The sequence below is a fragment of the Marmota flaviventris genome, chromosome 15 (assembly GCF_047511675.1).
Source record: "Marmota flaviventris isolate mMarFla1 chromosome 15, mMarFla1.hap1, whole genome shotgun sequence".
NCBI classification, from domain to species: domain Eukaryota; kingdom Metazoa; phylum Chordata; class Mammalia; order Rodentia; family Sciuridae; genus Marmota; species Marmota flaviventris.
The window spans coordinates 37,362,504-37,381,724 of record NC_092512.1 but is presented as its reverse complement, the minus strand read 5'-3'; the positions used below and the strand labels follow the sequence as shown (position 1 = coordinate 37,381,724).

The window sequence follows — 19,221 nt, the reverse complement described above, 5'->3', positions numbered from 1 at the left end:
TATTTTGTTTTTCCTTTAAATAAGTGCATGCAATATTTGGTATAAATTCTTTCATAAGATAGAACAATTAGAATCACATACTGTGAAGCTGGGGTATAACTCAGTGATTGAGTATGTACTAGCATGTACAAGGCCCTATGTTCAATCCTTAGCACCAAAACCAAAATGTCAACAACCATATACTGTGAAACAGAGGGTGATATGGAAATAAACTTCTATTTTTTTTCAATAATAGAAGACAATGATAAGCACTTACTGATTTCATCAAAAATAGGTGAAAAAGTAGTATTTACTACAGGTGGGGACAGAGATTGTGTAGTATCCAAGTAAGTCACATTGAACACATTTTAATAATGCAAGAACTGATTTATTTTATTAACTATGGTCTTATATGTTGTGTATCCCTCTCGTGGCAAATCACTGTTGCATTTACTGGCAAATGCTTCAAAACACTACTGTTTCTACCCACTTTCATTGGCTGAATCTCATGTTGGTGTTATGTAAGGTCTAAAAATAGTTCTTGTGGATTTTTCTTTAATGATAGTTTTATCATATAATTCATTTGTTACTATCAGTTCAGTGGAACTTCTGAAATCTTACTGACATAAATATGAAACTGAATTGGTATTACTTCATAGCTTTTTAATGGTATTTGCTGAAGTATAGGACAGATGAATTAGAAAGATATGTTTCTAGCTATACTCAGCAATAAACATCATATCTTTTCATGTTCATCCTATAAAATAGCCTGAATTTTTAAAAGAAGACAGTGCAAAATGGAAAGGAAAGAGGCTCTGCTTATGTAATGTGTTCAATATTCTGAATCTCTTACGATTTCATAGGACTGTCTTAGATAGATATAGGGTAGCCTAAAAAATTCCATTTGGGAGTCATGCTTTCTTATTGCCTGGAGTACTCTGAGTAATTCTATTATCATCCCATTCTATTCTATTATAATTCTATTATAACCACATTTTAGCTTGTGGAGTAAATGAGATACTTGATGTTCAGTGTTTGCATTTATATGTTTTACATATGAGGTAAACCCTAAAAGCTCATGTGTGAGACAATGCAAGAAAGTTTAGATATGAAATGATTGGGTTTTGAGAATATTAACCTAACCAGTGCATTAATCCCTTGATAGGGACTAACTGTGTTGTTTCTTTAGGCAGGTAGAGTGTGGCTGAAGGAGGTGGATCATTGGGTACGTGCCTTTGGGGTTTATATTTTGTCCATGTTGATGGAAGTTCTAGCTTTCATGACTTTTGGTTCTATGTCCTTAACTGCTTTCTTCCATCATGGTCTTTCACCATAATGTTCTGCCTTACCTTGGGTTCCAAGGAAGAGAGTTGGCCATCTGTGAACTGAGACAGTGAGTTCCTAAATAAACTTCCTCCACTAATTGTTATTGTCAAATCTTTTGGTCACAGCAGTGAAAAAACTCACTAAAATATTGATTAAAAACTTCAAAAACCACTATGAAAATATAAGAGTATATAATTTTAAAATTCTGTCAATATTTCAATATTTTGTCAATGCAAGGGTAACAATTGAAGCTTTTTGTGATTACAATGGAAGAGCGAGTGACCAAGAGAATATGGTAGAGGAAAAGAAAATATTTCCGTAAAAATGAAAATAGTCCATGAAAACACATTGTCAGTGAGGAATGAGATGTGAATAGGGAAATATTTAATAAAAAATCCTGACCTGGGGCTGAGGAACTAGCTCAGTGGTAAAATGCTTGCCTCACATGTGTGAGGCACTGGGTTCAATCCTCAGCACCACATAAAAATAAATAAAAATACTGTGTGTTCATCTACAACTACATAAATATTAAAAAAAAAAAACAATCCTGACCTGAGATGGGAAATTTAGCTTAATGGTAGAGGGCTCATCAAGGATGTGTGAGGTCCTGAGTGTGTTCCCTGGAACCACAAGCAAAGAAAAACAACAACAAAAAAGTCATGAGTCAAACAGAAAAAAGTCACACAAGTTTTTTGGACAATAAGCCATCCCATAGGGATATGGAATTATTAGGGGAAGCATTTCTTTTCCCAACTGACTACAGTGTTCAGTTTTGGGTGATCATATTTTTAGTTAGCAATGTCAAACTCCTTACATGATGTCTGGTCAGTAAGTACAAAATAAATATGGCCGCTAGTTCTTCTGTTTCATTTTTTATCTCTCTCACCCCTCATCCCCATAGGCTTTTCTCCTGCTAAACTTCTGTAACAGTTTCTGTAGACAGTCCTACCTTGTTCCTCAGATTAGGGAGTCATGCTTTCTTATTGCCTGGAGTACTCTGAGTAATTCTATTATCATCCCATTCTCTGGTTTACTTTATTTTAGTGCTTGGGCATTAGATTTCTAGATGAGGCTAGGGTGCCCTTTTTATATAATTTTAAAACACCTTGTACCTCCCTTATAGAATTTGTCATGTTATTATGTTGTTTTATTTAATTATCAATTTCTCTAAGTTAGTGTAAGGTAGGTTTTGTAGGAAAAGATAATTTCTGGTCAGTAAGTACAAAATAAAATATGTTTTGAAGTAATAGATTCTGGTTCTAAGTTTTGGTATTATATTACTTCTCAGTTCAGCCTAGTGGGGACAGGGGAGAACAAGTTGCCATGAAGCAAGGTTAGGTAGGTGAAAGATGATATTTAAACTTGGTTTTGAAGGATGAGTTAATCTATATCTAGTGGCTGGTAAAAATAGGCTCCATTTTGGCAAGAGCTTTTTCTCCTGTATTTTGGCACTGTTTTTAGTTGAATAAAAAGGTTGAAGGATGTTAGAATATAATAAAATTTATGTTGGTAAAATAAAAATTTCATAAGAAATTAATTTCATATGAATAGTCTAAAATTTTCTGATGCTTCATATTAATGCTGATAGTTATTAGCCAGTTTATCTTTTTTTCATTTCATAGTGAAAACATTTTAAGACATTAACTGGGTATTTTGAAAATGAATAGCATTATATATAAAACACATAATATACTATTTTGGTAGTTTTTGCTCTAGAATAATTTATTCTATTCAATGATGAGAGTATATTTTACATATTCTGTGTTCTCTGGTAAGGATCATTCAATTACACCTCTTTCTGCTCCAAAGAATTCTTCTGAGGAAGGAAGGCATTTTTTTGGTTTAGCTAAATAACATGAGAAACCATTTCCAACTTTGATCTGTGTAAGAATTACTTGGGAATATATGCTAAAATAGGCTCTCACAGTCTTGTTTTATAGATGAGATCCATCCTAGGTGATTTTTCTACTAATGATTGACTCTTGCTCTCCTAGCAATTCAGGGGTAGAACTGATGTTTTATATAAACCTGAAGTTCTTCTGAACGATTATATACATTCCATCATGCATTTTGAGTATGCTTAATTTATTTATTTGAACATACGGTTTTACATATTAATTGATAAAATCAGTCAAATTACTTTATACTTACCCTCTTTGTTACCAACCTTTGCAGATATGCTATGTAATAAACATTTTTGTTTATAGTTGATGGGAGAATAATTATCAACAATATTAGTATAAATGTCAGAAATGATCAGCAGTGTTAATAATAATTATCCTTAATAATTGGCATTTATTTTTACACACTTTGATATTTGATATGATAATACACCAGAGCTAACAATTTTAGCAAACTGTTTTGTTTTTTAAGATTAGTTAAAAGATTTTGTAAAATGGTAATATATTTCCCTAACTGACTTTGTAAGAGAATGACCTTTTTAATTTTGTTTATTTTTTGATTATATTTTACTTATAAAAGATACAGAGCTTAAGCATTGACTTTGCTTTTTATCTTTTAAGTTTTTTGGTGAGATTGTATGCATATTCTAGAACTTGCTTTTTTCACTTAATACCATTTATGGTTATTAGTCTAGCATATTATTACAAATATAATTACCTTTTCTTAAAAGCGGCATACAGGGGCTGGGATTGTGGCTATGTGGGAGAGTGCTCACCTAGCACGTGTGAGGTCCTGGGTTCGATCCTCAGCACCACATAAAAATAAATAAATAAAATAAAGGTATTGTGTCCAACTATAACTAAAAAATAAATATTAAAAAAAGCAGCATACAGTTCCATAGTATACAGTACCATTATTTATTTAGCTATTCTCTTGATAAACATTTAGTGTGTTTCCACTTTTTGTTACTAGTCATATTTCCTTTATCAAAAATTATAACATTTCATATAACTTTATAATAAATGTGGGTTGTGTGATATGGTAATTATTAGAAAATGTGTAGAATGAAATAAAAATAATTCCTAAATCTGTCACTAAAACACAATAATGTGATAAAGTGAAGCTTCTTTTTCTATTTGTTTATGTGTTCCTTTTGGATTTTATTACATCGATTTGTTATAAGCTGCTAAAATTTATTTTTACTTCACAAGACTTTGTGATTTCAAATTCATAATTTATAGGCATTCTTTCTTTAAGTCTCTAAAGTTTTAAATGTAGATTTGTTTTTCCTATTTTGTTTGCTTAGAGCAACTGAAACCTTGGTAAAATTTATAATACAGTCTAGAAAGTACAATGTTAATGTATCATTGTAATTACAGTCAAACCTGTGTAAATAAATATTATCAATAAGTAACAGAATTGCAGAATTAAAATAATGAATCATTAACAGGTTAATTGTTAGCCAAAAATAGATTTTTTAAAATTTATTTTTTAGTTGTAGTTGGACACAATACCTTCATTTTATTGATTGATTTTTATGTGGTGCTGAGAATCGAACTCAGGGCCTCACACGTGCTAGGCGAGTGCTCTACCACTGAGCCACAACCCCAGCCCCCACAAAATAGAATTTTTTTAAATGGTTTTATTGTTATAGAGAGTTAGCTAGCCTCAAAAATAGCCATCAGGCTTCCCAGTATCTATTCCTTTCTGCAGACCCTTCTGCTGTCTGGGATGGCTTTTGATCAGTAGATTGCCAGTAAAATTGCTAGTTTTTGACTTCTAAAGCTAGAGTTTAAGACACCTTGCAAGTTTTGCTGGGATCACTTTGATGATGTGCTCTGGGAAGATCCAGCAACCATGTATGAAGTCCTTGTCTCTGCTACCACATTGGTGTGAGGAAGCCAGAACTCACCATATAGAAAGGCTAACATTGGGAAGGAGAGATAGATGCCTACCCTGCCCTCAGCTGTTCCAGTCATTCCACATGTGAGTTACATAATCATCTTTGGTATCTAACTCAGTTTATACTTCAGATGATTCTAGGCACAACCTACATCTGATGGCAGCTTCATGAGGGAGACCCAAAGAAGAACCATCTGGATAAGTACAGAAAATCCATGAACTGTTAAGAGAGATAAAAATAGGTTGTTATAAGTCACCAAATTCCACAGTGATAAATAACTGGAACATTAAAATTTGTTCTAAATGTATTTTATTGTAGAAATTAAGGAACAAGATATTCTCTTGATCTTTATCATTTGACATTTTTCTAGATGACAGTATTTTTAGCCAAAGAACAATGATGTAAATGTTTGAGGCAGTGTCACTTGAAGTTCTGAGGTTAAGAATCTGGTCAGATCTAACCTGAAATATTTAAAGCTATCAGGAAGCTTAAAGATCTTTGAATCACATCTGAGGGACATATTTGTAATGTAGAATTTAGGTTGAATTTAAGTATTTCCTATTTATGAGTTAGACAAAACCATAAAAAAGATCTGAGATAGTTACTTTAAAGAAATTTAATTCAATAATTATAAACCTTTCAGTCTTTTCTCCTTATTTACTTTCTCTTTTTCTCCTTTACATGATATTTTCTGACCCAGTTAAAGTAGTACTTAATAAAGTTAGGTTTCATGTAGAAAGGTGAGATTTGTATTAGACTAACATAATTTTTAAGTACCTTTGTATATTCCAGATATGAGAAAACATGAATTCCCTGATGTCAGAGACTGCTGTTTCTTGATTACCAACTCTTTGACCTGAAGTTCACTGAAGTTTAGTACATTAGGCATAATACATTGAAGCTCATTTTCTAAGTTATCTTTCATGTTTTGTCAACTTCCAGGTGGATTCAGTATTTTTTGGGGAAATGTAATTAAAGTAGTCCTAATTATCAACTCCCTGAAGTGCTTACCAGGTATTTTAAGGAATATTAATAAGATCACATTAAATTGGATTGGAGGCTTTCACATGATTATAAAATGACCATGTGCTTATATTTTCATGTATTTCCCTAGCTGTTTTTAGGCTAATGTACCATTATATCATATTTTAGAGCCAAAAATTTTTATAGTTTTTATAATTCAATATAGTCTGTGATTCTACATAGTTAATTGTTATCTAGTATATAATTTTTGGCTAAACTAGCTTGCATTTAGATGTTCACATTAAGTGCATATAAATATCACATTGAATTATAAATATCATACAGGATAATATAGAACTGGTTAAGAGTTTCAAGATATACTAATTTTGATTTGTAAATATTACAGCCAAGACATGTGATTGTGACAGCATCCAAAAGCTAAACACAAATTCGAAAGCCTTTTCATGTTTTGCAGTTAGTTTATATATAAAACATATTGTGTATTTAAAACTTGAAAACAAACTTTAATTTTCTCCAGCTATTCTAACAAAAAGTTAATATAAGTAGGCGTTACTTTAAAAATGACACAATCCTCTAGTTATTTGGTAATACTAGTATAATCATAAATTTCCCATCCATGCTTCTTCCAAAAATACTAACCCATATTGTTCTCCCTGGACCTGTTGTGGGGATGACTAATCCAAATGCTGAGGTTTCCCTTTATGTGTTTGATGGAACACTTGGCTTGCTGGACTACAGCTGTGTGTTTATGTGCAGTGCACACCTGCAGGGGCCTGACAAATAGCTGTAGTATGCAGAGGATACAAAATTACCCTGGCAGTGCTGCAAATAAGGAAGTTTCTGTTTTGAAGTCCATATGTGTGTGTGCTTGAGATGCCAGCTGGTGTATTTATGTTGCATGCACAGATGTAAAACTGCCAAATGATTTTATACCAAATAAAGTCTAATCTTTTTATACGTACTTTCTGTCAAAGTTATGAAGTGGTATGAATGTTCTCATGACCAAGGTCTTTTAAAATAAAAGCTGCTATTAAAAATATGAACTCATGATTAGGGAAGAGGATAGTGACATAGATGTTATTTCTTACCTATTTTTATTGTGTGTACAAATATTTTGCTATATTATTACATAAATAGTTTTCTTTATCATCACAAATGATATATATCCTCTTTTGTGACTAGAGTTCGTTCTGTGTTGAATACAATTTATGAATACTGAAATGTGAAAGTCAAGTTTATATAGCTACTTAGCTTGAAGGCTTCGGCTTTTCTATTTTTTAAAGTATTCTTATTTTTAGAAAATTGAAATGATGGTGCATTTTTGGTAGTCTCATCAATGTATTTACATTTTTCTAAAAGAGATTCTAGTATTTATAAATACCAGGAATAATATTTTTTAAGTCTATGGAATATTTAAGACCAACATAAAAATCATGGAAAATCCATATAGTCAAAATAACTTTTGAAAAAGCAATTTTTTTCCTTTTAACATATCCTCTCTAACTAATTGAACAAATCTATTTAGCATATCCACCCTAAACAAAAAATTATGACAGTAGGAAAATTGATCCTCTAATTAATATTTGCAAATTAGATACTTCATGTCTGCTACTTGATAGGAGATTTAAATTTGAAAATCTTTTTGATTTGTGTTTGGTAGTCAGTTTCCCTAAGAACTACATTAACCTACCAGCTAATTTTAATTTTTTCAGTACCAAGTTGGTTTCTAATATTAACAGGTATATTTCAATTGAGTCATTTAAAAAAGCGTTACCTTTAAATATATTTGAAATATGTATACAAATTAAGAATTTTTAGGTATTGCATAATGAAAATTAGTGCTCTGAGTAGTTAGTTGTTTTTGATGTACTTATAGTTTTTTGTGGTATTTACCTTGTATTTTATCCATACTGATTTATCAGTATTTACAAGTAGAGAGAAGGAATTCCAGTACTTATCCAAGATCATATTCATTTTTATATTAGAAAAATTAAATGATAGCATAAAATATGTTGTCCTATAATGTTATATCCAGTTTTGCATTTGAAACACATTTAATTTGTGTTTCACATACTTAGACCTAAATATATAACAATTGCCTCTTTTTCTCATATTGATGTAAATTATAATTTTGTTTTGACTTCATACTTACAGAACTCTTTTATTATGCTTCCTTATGTTATATTTCAGTAATGTTTTATACAGTTTTGTAATTATTATTTTTATTGATAACATCAAACTTGTAAATATTTTTAAAAGACTTTATTTGAATAGCATTTTAGTAGGCATGATTCCTTTTTCTTCATTAGTAGTGTATTTTTTATCATAAAAGAGATGTATATTTGCCAATATTTTAGACATAATTTTTACTTGAACTCTTACTATCTTTGGATTTCAGCAAATGTGGTAAGAGTCTGAGCTTTTAGCATTTTCTGTAGCCTTAGAAGTGTGAATTTTGACTGACTCAGGCTTCTCAATTCGTGTTGACAGTTTGATTTTGAATAGGTTTGTATAATGAGACAGAAAAATGGACTAGAAACCACATCTCTTAATGGCTGACTTGAGGGATAGAATGTTTCTGACAAAATGTATAGTTTGTCATACAACAAAGGCACATCAAGTAACCAGAAAATTGCAAAACAGGACAGAAAGGGAGTGTAGTTAAATGAATTCACTCAGGATACACCAAACCTAAGTCTTGTTCCTTGTGGTGTGTGACATTAGTTTCTTGGAGATTTAGTTAAATTTTTCTACCAGATAAAGGGAATATTAATTCCAATTTAATATTGGTGTGAGTACTAAGGTAATGGACAAAAAGTTCTTCTAGGGTCAGAGTTTGGAGCATGCAGTATATATTCAGTGAAGGTTGACTGTTTCTTTACATCAGTAGATTTAACAGTGTTCCATAGTTCATTACATAGGAAATAAGATATATATATATATATATATGTATATATATAAGTTAACTCAGAAAAAGATGGAAACAGGGAAGCTTAATTTTTGCCTTATGTTATTTCCTAAAGATTATTTTAATGAAAGGACCAAACTTTAAATTTTTACAGCTAAAAGAACCTTTTATTACTCATTTGAGAGATTACGTTCCATATATTGCTTGGTTATTTAGTGCCAAGGCCAACTGCCTTTAGTAGGGTATCACTTCAAACACTACTGCCGCCACTGCAGGTTGCAAGCACATGATTGAAGGCTTCTAGTTCTCAGCTCATGCCCAGATGTCTTTCAATAACTATAGCCAGTAATTTCTTCAAATTGCTCACTTTATCAGCAGCACATGTCATCAATCCTGAAGTGGTTGCTCAAGTCAAACTGCAGAATCTTTAGCTTACAGACGCAGCTGCAAACAGGTGAACAGGCAGAAAGTAATTTGTGCAGCTTGGTGGCTGTCAGACGAAAGACAGACAATCTGTGTTTAAAACAGATTGCAGGCCCTGTATGGGCCAGACAAAAGGGATTTCACCAACTGCAAATAATTCCAAGGTTAACATATTTTCCTTTCTGCCATTAGGTGATTTGTTAAAATTGGAAACAATGAACATTATAAATCTACACAGAAACTGGAGACAAGATGAAAGAGAAAATCAGATCACTAAATAGGTTTACATTTGTCTTTCCAAAGAAGTACAACTGGCATTCATATAAGCTATTTTCTCACAAATTAAGCCAGTTTATAAAACAATTCTTTGAAAGTTATGAGATTATAAATGTTTCAAGTTGCATTAAGAATTACTGTTATTAAAAACAAATTTGAATAGTCTGCACAGTTTTTATGGCAAATGTTTTGACTGTAAGAGTTAATTATTAATTTGTAGATGTTGGAGTTTGCTTTTGTCAAATATTATTTAGTGTTTCTCTTGAAACTTTATTAATGTAGATTTTAAAAGTAGCATATTTCATTTCAGATATATCATAATTTGTAGCACATGAGAATCTACTATGGTTTCACAATGAAAAATCTTATAAGAAATTTCCAGAGTCTTTGTATTTAAAAAAACTTACCCTCCCATTTTTTTTTTCATGGAGTTGTTGGAAGATGACATTGAAAGATAACTGAATCTTTCTGTAAAACATTTATATTTTAGAAGATTGTTCCATAATAGCAGTAAGAATATTCATTTGTCAGTAAATCTCAAAATTGATAAACAATGCTATGAGAGCCTGAATCAGCTGAGTGTTACTTTTCACTATTAGGCCAAATATGTGCTTATTCACTAAACCTAACATGATAAAGGACCATATTACATTAGCTTTATGAGTATATCATAATAGAGTACTCAAGAGGTACATGCACATGTGTACATATATTTCAATATTTATAATATATGTACTCATGCATGTTCATGTATATGTATGTGGTGTATAAGAAGTACATAATAGCCCTGTTATTATCTACCAGAGCTCATGTTTGTGATACAAACAGCTATTAAGTGAACATGACTATTGTCTCATTCTCTTAATGCTTTTCTTTCTTGTTTCCCAATTTCATATTGTAATTATTTTTAATCTTTATGACATAGTGTTTAAAAATGTAGTCTTCAGTGTGAAATCTTATTCAAGTCCAGTTCAATTATATTGTGTGACTTGGGATAATTTGCCTAACCTCTCAAATCCTCAGTTTTTCAGTACTGATAGAGCTATTATGTCATGTCGTTGTATTTTATTTTGAAAAGATCATATCATATAAAGTATTTTTCCTGGTGTACTTACTTAACAAGATTCAATAAAGTTTAGCCATTTTCTGCTTGAATTTGAATATTTTTGTGGTGTTCCTTCTTTCTTTCTAAGCATTTGTTACTGTGATTTAAGCACCGTAAGAACTCAGTAACTAAGCAGAATGAACTTATTATTGGTTCTGTAAATTTTATAGTCCACTTTGTGGAGTTTGTTTCATAATAAGCAATTATTCCTTGATAAATATCTTGACTTTGGAAATGAGAACAAATGTGATTTTTTTGCAAGCATAGACAAAATTATGTATGTATTTTAATTTCTCTTATTTCAGCTTACCTAATAATAAGAAATTATATTTCAGATACACGTGACTTTTTTTTTTTTTTGTACCGATGATTGAACCCATGGGTGTTTAACCACTGAGCCACATCCCCAGCTCTTTTAATTTTTCTATTTTGAGACAGAGTCTCACTGTGTTGCTTAGGGCCTCACTACATTGCTGAGGCCGTCTTTGAACTTGTGATCCTCCTGCCTTAGCCTCCTGAATCACTGTGTGTCACCACAAATGACTGCAAATACCCTCCCCCCACACACATTTTTTTCCAGTGCTCATGCAAAAGTTTTAACTATTGATCCACATCTCCATCCCCTCCAATTGACTTTTAATGTCAGATTATTTTATAGATACATTCCTCTTGGTCTCCAGACTGTCCTGTCATGATTTCTCTTTATTTTTACACCCACAGTCAGTGGGTTCAAGAGCACAAGACTTGACTGTTTTGCAGGGTCTCATTACAGCCGTAGAGTTGAAAATGTATAACAGAGTTTATATCTCTTAAACCAAAAATTTCTATACACACCTTTACAAAAAAAAAAAAAAGAAAGAAAGAAAAACATGTTTGTTGGCCCCTACTTTTAGATTATGATTTTGGATGATCATGACTTTGCACGTGTCTAGATTTTGTGTTCTTGATGTAATCCATTGGTCAATTAGCTAGATTTTTGCTTGTTGTTTCACTACTTGCTTAATGAATTTTGAGCTATTGAAGGCAGATATTGTATTTTATACTTCTTTGAATTCTTCAATACCTACTATAGTTAACTTTGCCTGGTTAGATATAAGTTATTGTTTGTTATTTGATACTAGCTACTGGCCTTAGGTTATCTTATGAGGGTACCTACAAGGGACTTTGCAAGTGTGGAGCTTTTGTCTTGCATGTACACACACACACACACACACACACACACGTTTTAAATAATCTCATTCCTTTTTAATACATTAGAATAGATGTTATAACATTTTAGAGTAATTGCCAAGTTGTCATTTATAATTATAAGAAATCTCCTAATGGTTTCCCTATTTCTGTAATTCCCTTTAATCTTCATTGGCCTAACTTATTTTTTAGATCTATCTGACATACAAAACAGCATGCAACATTTTACCATCTTTTAAAATTTTGCCTTTGTTTCTGTTTGAGGGAGTTTTGGCAATGGCTGGGTTATCAGTGTGTTAAAAATATATTGGGGTTGTGGCAGATGTGAGATTAATCTAGTTTTAATAATAGTTTCCCTTATGTCCAGGCCCTTTCATGGGTCAACATGAGCTTAGCCTTTGTTGCTGGTGTGGTCACACTAATATTTAAGTTATAGTTGCTCACGAGAGAAAACAGACACAAAATATATCACATGAACTTATCTTTTTTATTTCTCTAAATGAAATTTTCAGCTAGTTTTCTACTATAGCGGCACAAATTTTAAGGGTTATATAGCAGCATTTATATTCCAAATAAACTCGATACATATAAATGTGTATATATTTATTAAGAAAGTAAGATCACCATCATTAAAACATTTTTTTTTTCATTTGACTTTTTAAATTGAATAAGTTATTTAGGACAGGGGAAAAAGAAAGTCAGGCAGGTTGCTGAAGGCAGTCCAAATGACTGATCAGAGAGTCTTTATATGCATCGGTAATGTGTTGTGCAATATAAGCTGAAATATATTCCACAAGGGAGGAAAACGGAATAGGTTACATACACTGTTCCTAAGTGCAATGAATATAAAACTCCATTACTCACTTTAGGCAGGTGCTTTTTATATGAGGCTTTAAAGAAATATAAAACTGCAGGTGAAATGATTGCTTTGTACAGACACGACTTAGCTTCCAGTGGTTTGACCAGATAAAGAAGTGAAAAACATATTCTTGTAAACATTTTAGTAATGATTTTTGTCTTGGTGATTAATAGACTATTATTGTAATAACTGTCGCTGTAATGTGTAGCCCATGAAATTTTTGACTTGATTATGAAAAATTATTTTTGTTGACACAGGGAAATTATTATAATTTTTCTTTGTTAATGATAAGGAAATGCCAGTTTCCAAAATCTCTTTTCAAGATTTGGAAATATTTTTGAAGGACTTCCTCAGTAATATTTCTTTGTAGTTTTAAACTTTTGTTTTCTAAAATTATAGTTTATATCTATATGCTTAGAAATAGTTTGGAATGTGTGCTAACCCTCTTTTGGATAGCTCTGTTGTTGGTTAAGGAACACCATGAAGCATTAAAAAATGTATTAGGCTATAAAGATTTGCAGTGGTTCCACCTACATATACAAGTCCATCCTTTATTTTTCTCTGGTACAACCTGTGGAAAGAAGAAGCACCTCCTTATTGTTTAAACATACAACATTCTTTCACAAATGAATGAAAAGGGCTCGCCTGGCATGCGTGGGGCGCTGGGTTCGATCCTCAGCACCACATAAAAATAAAATAAAGATGTTGTGTCCACTGAAAACTAAAAAATAAATATTAAAAAACTCTCTCTCTCTCAAAAAATGAATGAAAAGGGAAATTGAAATGATAATAAATGGGTATATTTTACATTTTGTTTTAGGCTTTAAATACTTGAACCAGTAGGTTTTGTTTTTAAACCTGTGATTGATTTTTCCTCCCTCCCTCTCTTAAGTTAGTCCCTCTCCCCTACCCCCCTGCATCTCTCTGTCTCTGTCTCTTGTGTGCGTATAAGGTTTAAATCCATACAACATATAGTCAACCATTTTAAAGTGTAAAATTCAAGTGTGCAATTGTGCATGCCTGGAATCCTTGCAACTTGGGAGGCCAAGGCAGGGGGATGTAAGTTCGAGGTCTGTCTTGGAAATTTAGTGAGGCTTTTTCTCAAAAAGACAAAGGGCTGGGATGTGGCTCAGTGGTATAGTGTCCCTGTGTTTCAGGGACAAGACCAAAAAAAAAAAAAAGTCTACTGTGTTTTGGTATTTCATGTATTCATAGTGGTGTGCAAATCTCTTAATTTTGAAACCTTTTACCATTACATAAAAATATCCATACATTTTAAGTAATTGAATCCCTGTTTTCTTTCATTATTTGGTATCCTCTAAACTACTGTATGTCTCTGTGGATTTCCCTATTCTGAATATACCATATTGAAGGGATTTTATACTATATGACTTTTTCTCTCAGTGTAATTTTCTGTAAATCTTGACAAGTTGCATTTATTAGTAGTTCATTTTATTGTTGTATAGTACTCCATGGTGTGGCTATAGCACAGCTATTTTTAAATCATTTATCTGTTGAAGGTTGTGTGTGTCCTAGTTTGGGGCTGCTATTAATAAAACTGCTTTAAACATTTCTTTACAAGATTTTATGTAAGCGCAGTGTTTCATTTCTCCGGGATTAATGCCCATGAGAGCAGTTGCTGAGCTGTATGGTAGTTACATATTACTTTTTAGAGAAACTGTCAAACTGTTTTTCTGAGTGGCCCCACCATTTTGTATTACAACCAACAGTGTGTGACTTTACAATTTATTCATATATGCACTAGCACTTGATTTTGTTATTGCCTTTTTGTTTATTTTTATTTTTAGTTCGTCTTAGTTATATATAACATTAGGAGTCATTTTGACATAGTTTTAAAAGCATAAAGTATAATTTGCTATTGTCATTACTACTGTTTATTTTAAACATTGTGATGCATTTGTAGCGATCATCTCCTTGTTGTAGTCATCTGAATTTCCCCGATGGCAGTACAAATGGTATATTTAATTTTTTATGTGTTACTTGCTATCTGAATATTTCCTCAGTGAAATATTATTCATATAGGGTGTCCATTTTAATATGATACTGTGTTTTTACTGTAAGGTTTAGAGGGATCTTTTTAAAAAATATTTATTTATTCTAATTTGTTATACATGACAGAATGCTTTTCAATTCATAGTACACATATAGAGCACAATTTTTCATGTCTCTGGTTGTATACAAAGTAGAGACACACCATTCGTGTCTTCATACATGTACTTGGGGTAATGATGTCCATCTCATTCCACCATCTTTCTTACCCTCATGCCTCCTCCCTTCCCCTCCCTTTGCCCTATCTAAAGTTCCTCCATTCCTCCTGTGTACCACCTACCATCCCCATTATGGATAAGTATCCACATATCAGAGAAAACATTCAGCATTTGTGTTTGTGTTTTGGGGATTCATTTACATCACTTAGCATAATACTCTGCAGCTACATTCATTTACCTGCAAATGCCATGATTTTATTCTCTTTTATTGCTGAGTAATATTCCATTGTGTATGTATAAATACCATGTTTTCTTTATCCATTCATCTACTGAAGGGTATCTAGATTGGTTCCACAATTTAGCTATTGTAAGTTTTGCTGCTATAAACATTGATGTGGCTGCGTCCCTGTAGTATGCTGTTTTGGGTATAAACCCAGGAGTGGGATAGCTGGGTCAAATGGTGATTCCATTCCCAGTTTTCCAAGGAATCTCTATACTGCTTTCCATAGTGGTTGCACCAATGTGTAGTCCCACCAGCAATGTATGAGTGTGCCTTTCTCCCCACATCCTTGCCAACACTGATTGTTGTTTGTATTCTTAATAGTTGCCATTCTGACTGGAGTGAGATGAAATCTTAGAGTACTTTTGATTTGCATTTCTCTAATTGTTAGAGATGTTGAACATTTTTTCATATATTTTTTGATTGATTGTATATCTTCTTCTGACAAGTGTCTGTTCATTTCCTTGGCCAACTTATTGATTGGGTTATTTCTTTTTCTGGTGTCAAGATCTTTGAGTTCTATATATATCTTAGAGATTAGTGCTTTATCTGATGTGCATATGGTAAATATCTGCTCCCAAGCTGTAGGCCCTCTATTCACTTCACTGATTCTTTCTTTTGCTGAGAAGAAGATTTCGAGTTTGAATCTATCCATTTATTGATTCTTCATTTTATTTCTTGTGCTATAGGAGTCTTATTAAGGAAGTCAGGCACTAAATCTGACATGATGGAGATTTGGGCCTATTTTTACTTCCATTAGACGCAAGGTCCCTGGTTTAATTCCTAAGTGCTTGATCCACTTTGAGTTGAGTTTTGTGCATGGGGAGATATAGGGGCCTAATTTCATGTTGCTTCGTATGGATTTCCAGTTTTCCCAGCCCCATTTGTTGAAGAGACTATCTTTTCTCCAATATATGTTTTTAGTTACTTTGTCTAATATGAGATAACTGTATTTATGTGGGTTAGTCTCTGTGTCCTCTATTCTGTACCATTGGTCTACAAGTCTGTTTTGGTGCTAATACCATGCTGTTTTTGTCACTATTGCTCTGCAGTATAGTTTAAGGTCGTGGTATAGTGATGCCAACTGCTTCATTGTTCTTACTAAGGATTGCTTTGGCTATTCTGGGTCTCTTATTTTTTTTCAGATGAATTTCATGACTGTCTTTTCTATTTCTATGAGGAATGTCATTGGGAGTTTGATTGGAATTGCATTGAATCTGTACAGTGCTTTTGGTAGTATAGTCATTTTGACAATATTAATTCTGCCTATCCAAGAACGAGGTAGATCTTTCCATCTTCTAAGGTCTTCTTTAGTTTCTTTCTTTAACATTCTGTAGTTTTCACCGTACAGGTCTTTTAACCTTTTTTGTTAAGTTGATTCCCAAGTATTGTATTTAATTTTTTTTTTTTGAGGCTCTTGTAAATGGGGTGATTTTCATAGTTTCTCTTTCAGAGGATTTGTCATTAATGTTCAGAGAAGCCTTTGATTTATGGGTGTTGATTTTGTATCTTGCTACTTTGCTGAATTCATTTATTAGTTCTAGAAGTTTTATGGTGGAATTTTTTGGATCCTCTCTATATAAAATTATGTCATTGCAAATACTGATAGTATGAGTTCTTCTTTTCCTATCCTCAACTCTTTAATTTCTTTTGTCTGTATAATTGCTCTGGCTAAAGTTTGAAGAACTGTGTTAAACAGAAGTGGTGAAACAGTCCATCCCTGTCTTGTTCCACTGTCAATTTTTCTCCATTTAGAATGATGTTGGCCTTGGGCTTAGCATAGATCGCTTTTACTATGTAGAGAAATGTTCCTGTTATCCCTAGTTTTTCTAGTGTTTTGAACATGAAGGGGTGCTATATTTTTTGAATGCTTTTTCTGTATCTATTGAGTTGATCATAGGATTCTTATCTTTAAGTCTGTTGATGTGATGAATTGCATTTATTGATTTCCATATGTTCAACCAACCTTGCATTCCTGGGATGAATCCCAGTTGATCATGGTGCACTATCTTTGATATGTTTTTGTATTCAATTTGCCAGAATTATATTCAGAATTTTTGCATCTATGTTTTATTAGAGATATTGGTCTGAAGTTTTCTTTCTTTGATGTGTCTCTGTATGTTTTTTGCAGTTAGGGTGATATTGGCCTCATAAAATGAGTTTTGAAGTGTTCCCTCTTTCTATTTCATGAAATAATTTTAGGAATATTAGATTAGTTGTTCTTTTTAGGTGTTGTAGAACTGAGCTATGTATCCATCTGGTCCTGGGCTTTTCTCTGTTGGTAGGCTTTTGATGGACTCTTCTATTTCATTGTTTGAAATCCATCTGTTTAATTTGTGTACATCACCCTGATTTGGTTTGCGCAAATCTTATGACTCTAGAAGTTTGTCAATGCCTTTCATATTTTCTATTTTATTGGAGTTAAAAATTTTTCAAAAATTATTTCTAATTTTCTTCTGTATTACTGTAGTGTCCATCGTCATATTTCCTTTTTCATTACAGATCTAATTTAAGTTTTCTCTCTCCTTTTCATTGTTAGCATGGCAAAGGGTTTATCAATTTTATTTATTTTTTCAAAGATCCAACTGTTTGTGTTGTCATTTTTGCAGTTGTTTCTTTTGTTTGTATGTCACTGATTTCAGCTCTCATTTATTTCCAGTATTCTACTTTTTGTGTTGATTTGTTGTTTTTTTTCTAGGGCTTTGAGATGTAATATTAGATTATTTATTTGTTGACTTTACTTTAAGGAATAAACATCATGCAGTGAATTTTCCTGTTAGTATTGCCTTCATAGTGTCCCAAAGATTTTGATATGTTGTATCAGTGTTCTCTTTTACCTATAAAAATTTTAAAATCTCCTCTTTGATGTTTTTTGCTACACATTGTGTTCATTTAATAGCATATCATTTAGTATCCAGGTGTTGGAGTAGCTGTGTTTTTTATTTTATTATTGATTTCTAATTTTATTCCATTATGACTTGATGGAATTCAGAATAGAGTCTGTACTTTTTTGTATTTGCTAAGAGTTGCTTTGTGGCATAATATATGGTCTATTTTTGAGAAAGATCCATGTGCTGCTGTGAAGAAAGTGTATTCTCTCGTTGAAGGATGAAATATTCTATATACATCTTTTAAGTCTAAGTTATTGATTCTATTATTGAGTTCTTTAGTTTCTTTGTTTAGCTTTTGGAAGATCTATCCATTGGAGAAAGAGATGTGTTAAAAGTTACCCAGAATTATTGTGTTGTGGTCTATTTGACTCTGAAACTTGAAAAGAGTTTGATGAATGTAGGTGCTTCATTGTTTGGGGCATATATATTTATAATTGTTATTTCTTGTTGATGTAAGTGGTTCTCTTGAGCAGTATGTAGTGTCCTGCTTTATCCCTTTTTATTAACTTTAGCTTGAAGTCTACTTTATTTGATATGAAGACAGAAATCCCTGCTAGTTTTCGCAGTCAATGTGAGTGGTATATATTTTCCCAACCTTTAACCTTCAGTCTGTGGACATCTTTTCCTAAGAGATGAGTCTCTTGAAGGCAGCATATTGTTGGGTCTTTTTTTTTTTTTTTTAAGTCCAATCTGTCAGTCTATGTCTTTTGTTTGGTAAATTTAGGCCCTTAACATTTACAATTATAATTGAGTCATGATTTGTATTCCCGGTCCTTTTGTTTAGTTTTGGTATTTAACTTGACTTTGTTTTTCCTTTGATTGGTTTTTCCTTTAGTGTACTACCTCCCTTTGCTGATTTTCATTCTTGTTTACTTCCTCCTCATGGAATATTTTGCCAAGGATGTTCTGTAGTACAGGCTTTCTTGTAAATTCTTTTAACTTTTGTTTATCATGGAAGGTTTTTATTTC

The 19,221-nt window shown here is 32.2% G+C and overlaps 1 protein-coding gene and 1 non-coding gene across 11 annotated transcripts in view; one reads left to right on the top strand and one right to left on the bottom strand.

The window, feature by feature from the left end:
- The window catches only part of Vps13b (vacuolar protein sorting 13 homolog B), a 757,361-nt gene that overhangs the window by 203,855 nt on the left and 534,285 nt on the right, over positions 1–19,221 (top strand). The window lies entirely within an intron of this gene.
- On the bottom strand, positions 4,745–4,817 carry Trnaa-agc (transfer RNA alanine (anticodon AGC)). The gene has a single exon. It is a non-coding gene; the product is annotated as a tRNA-Ala (tRNA).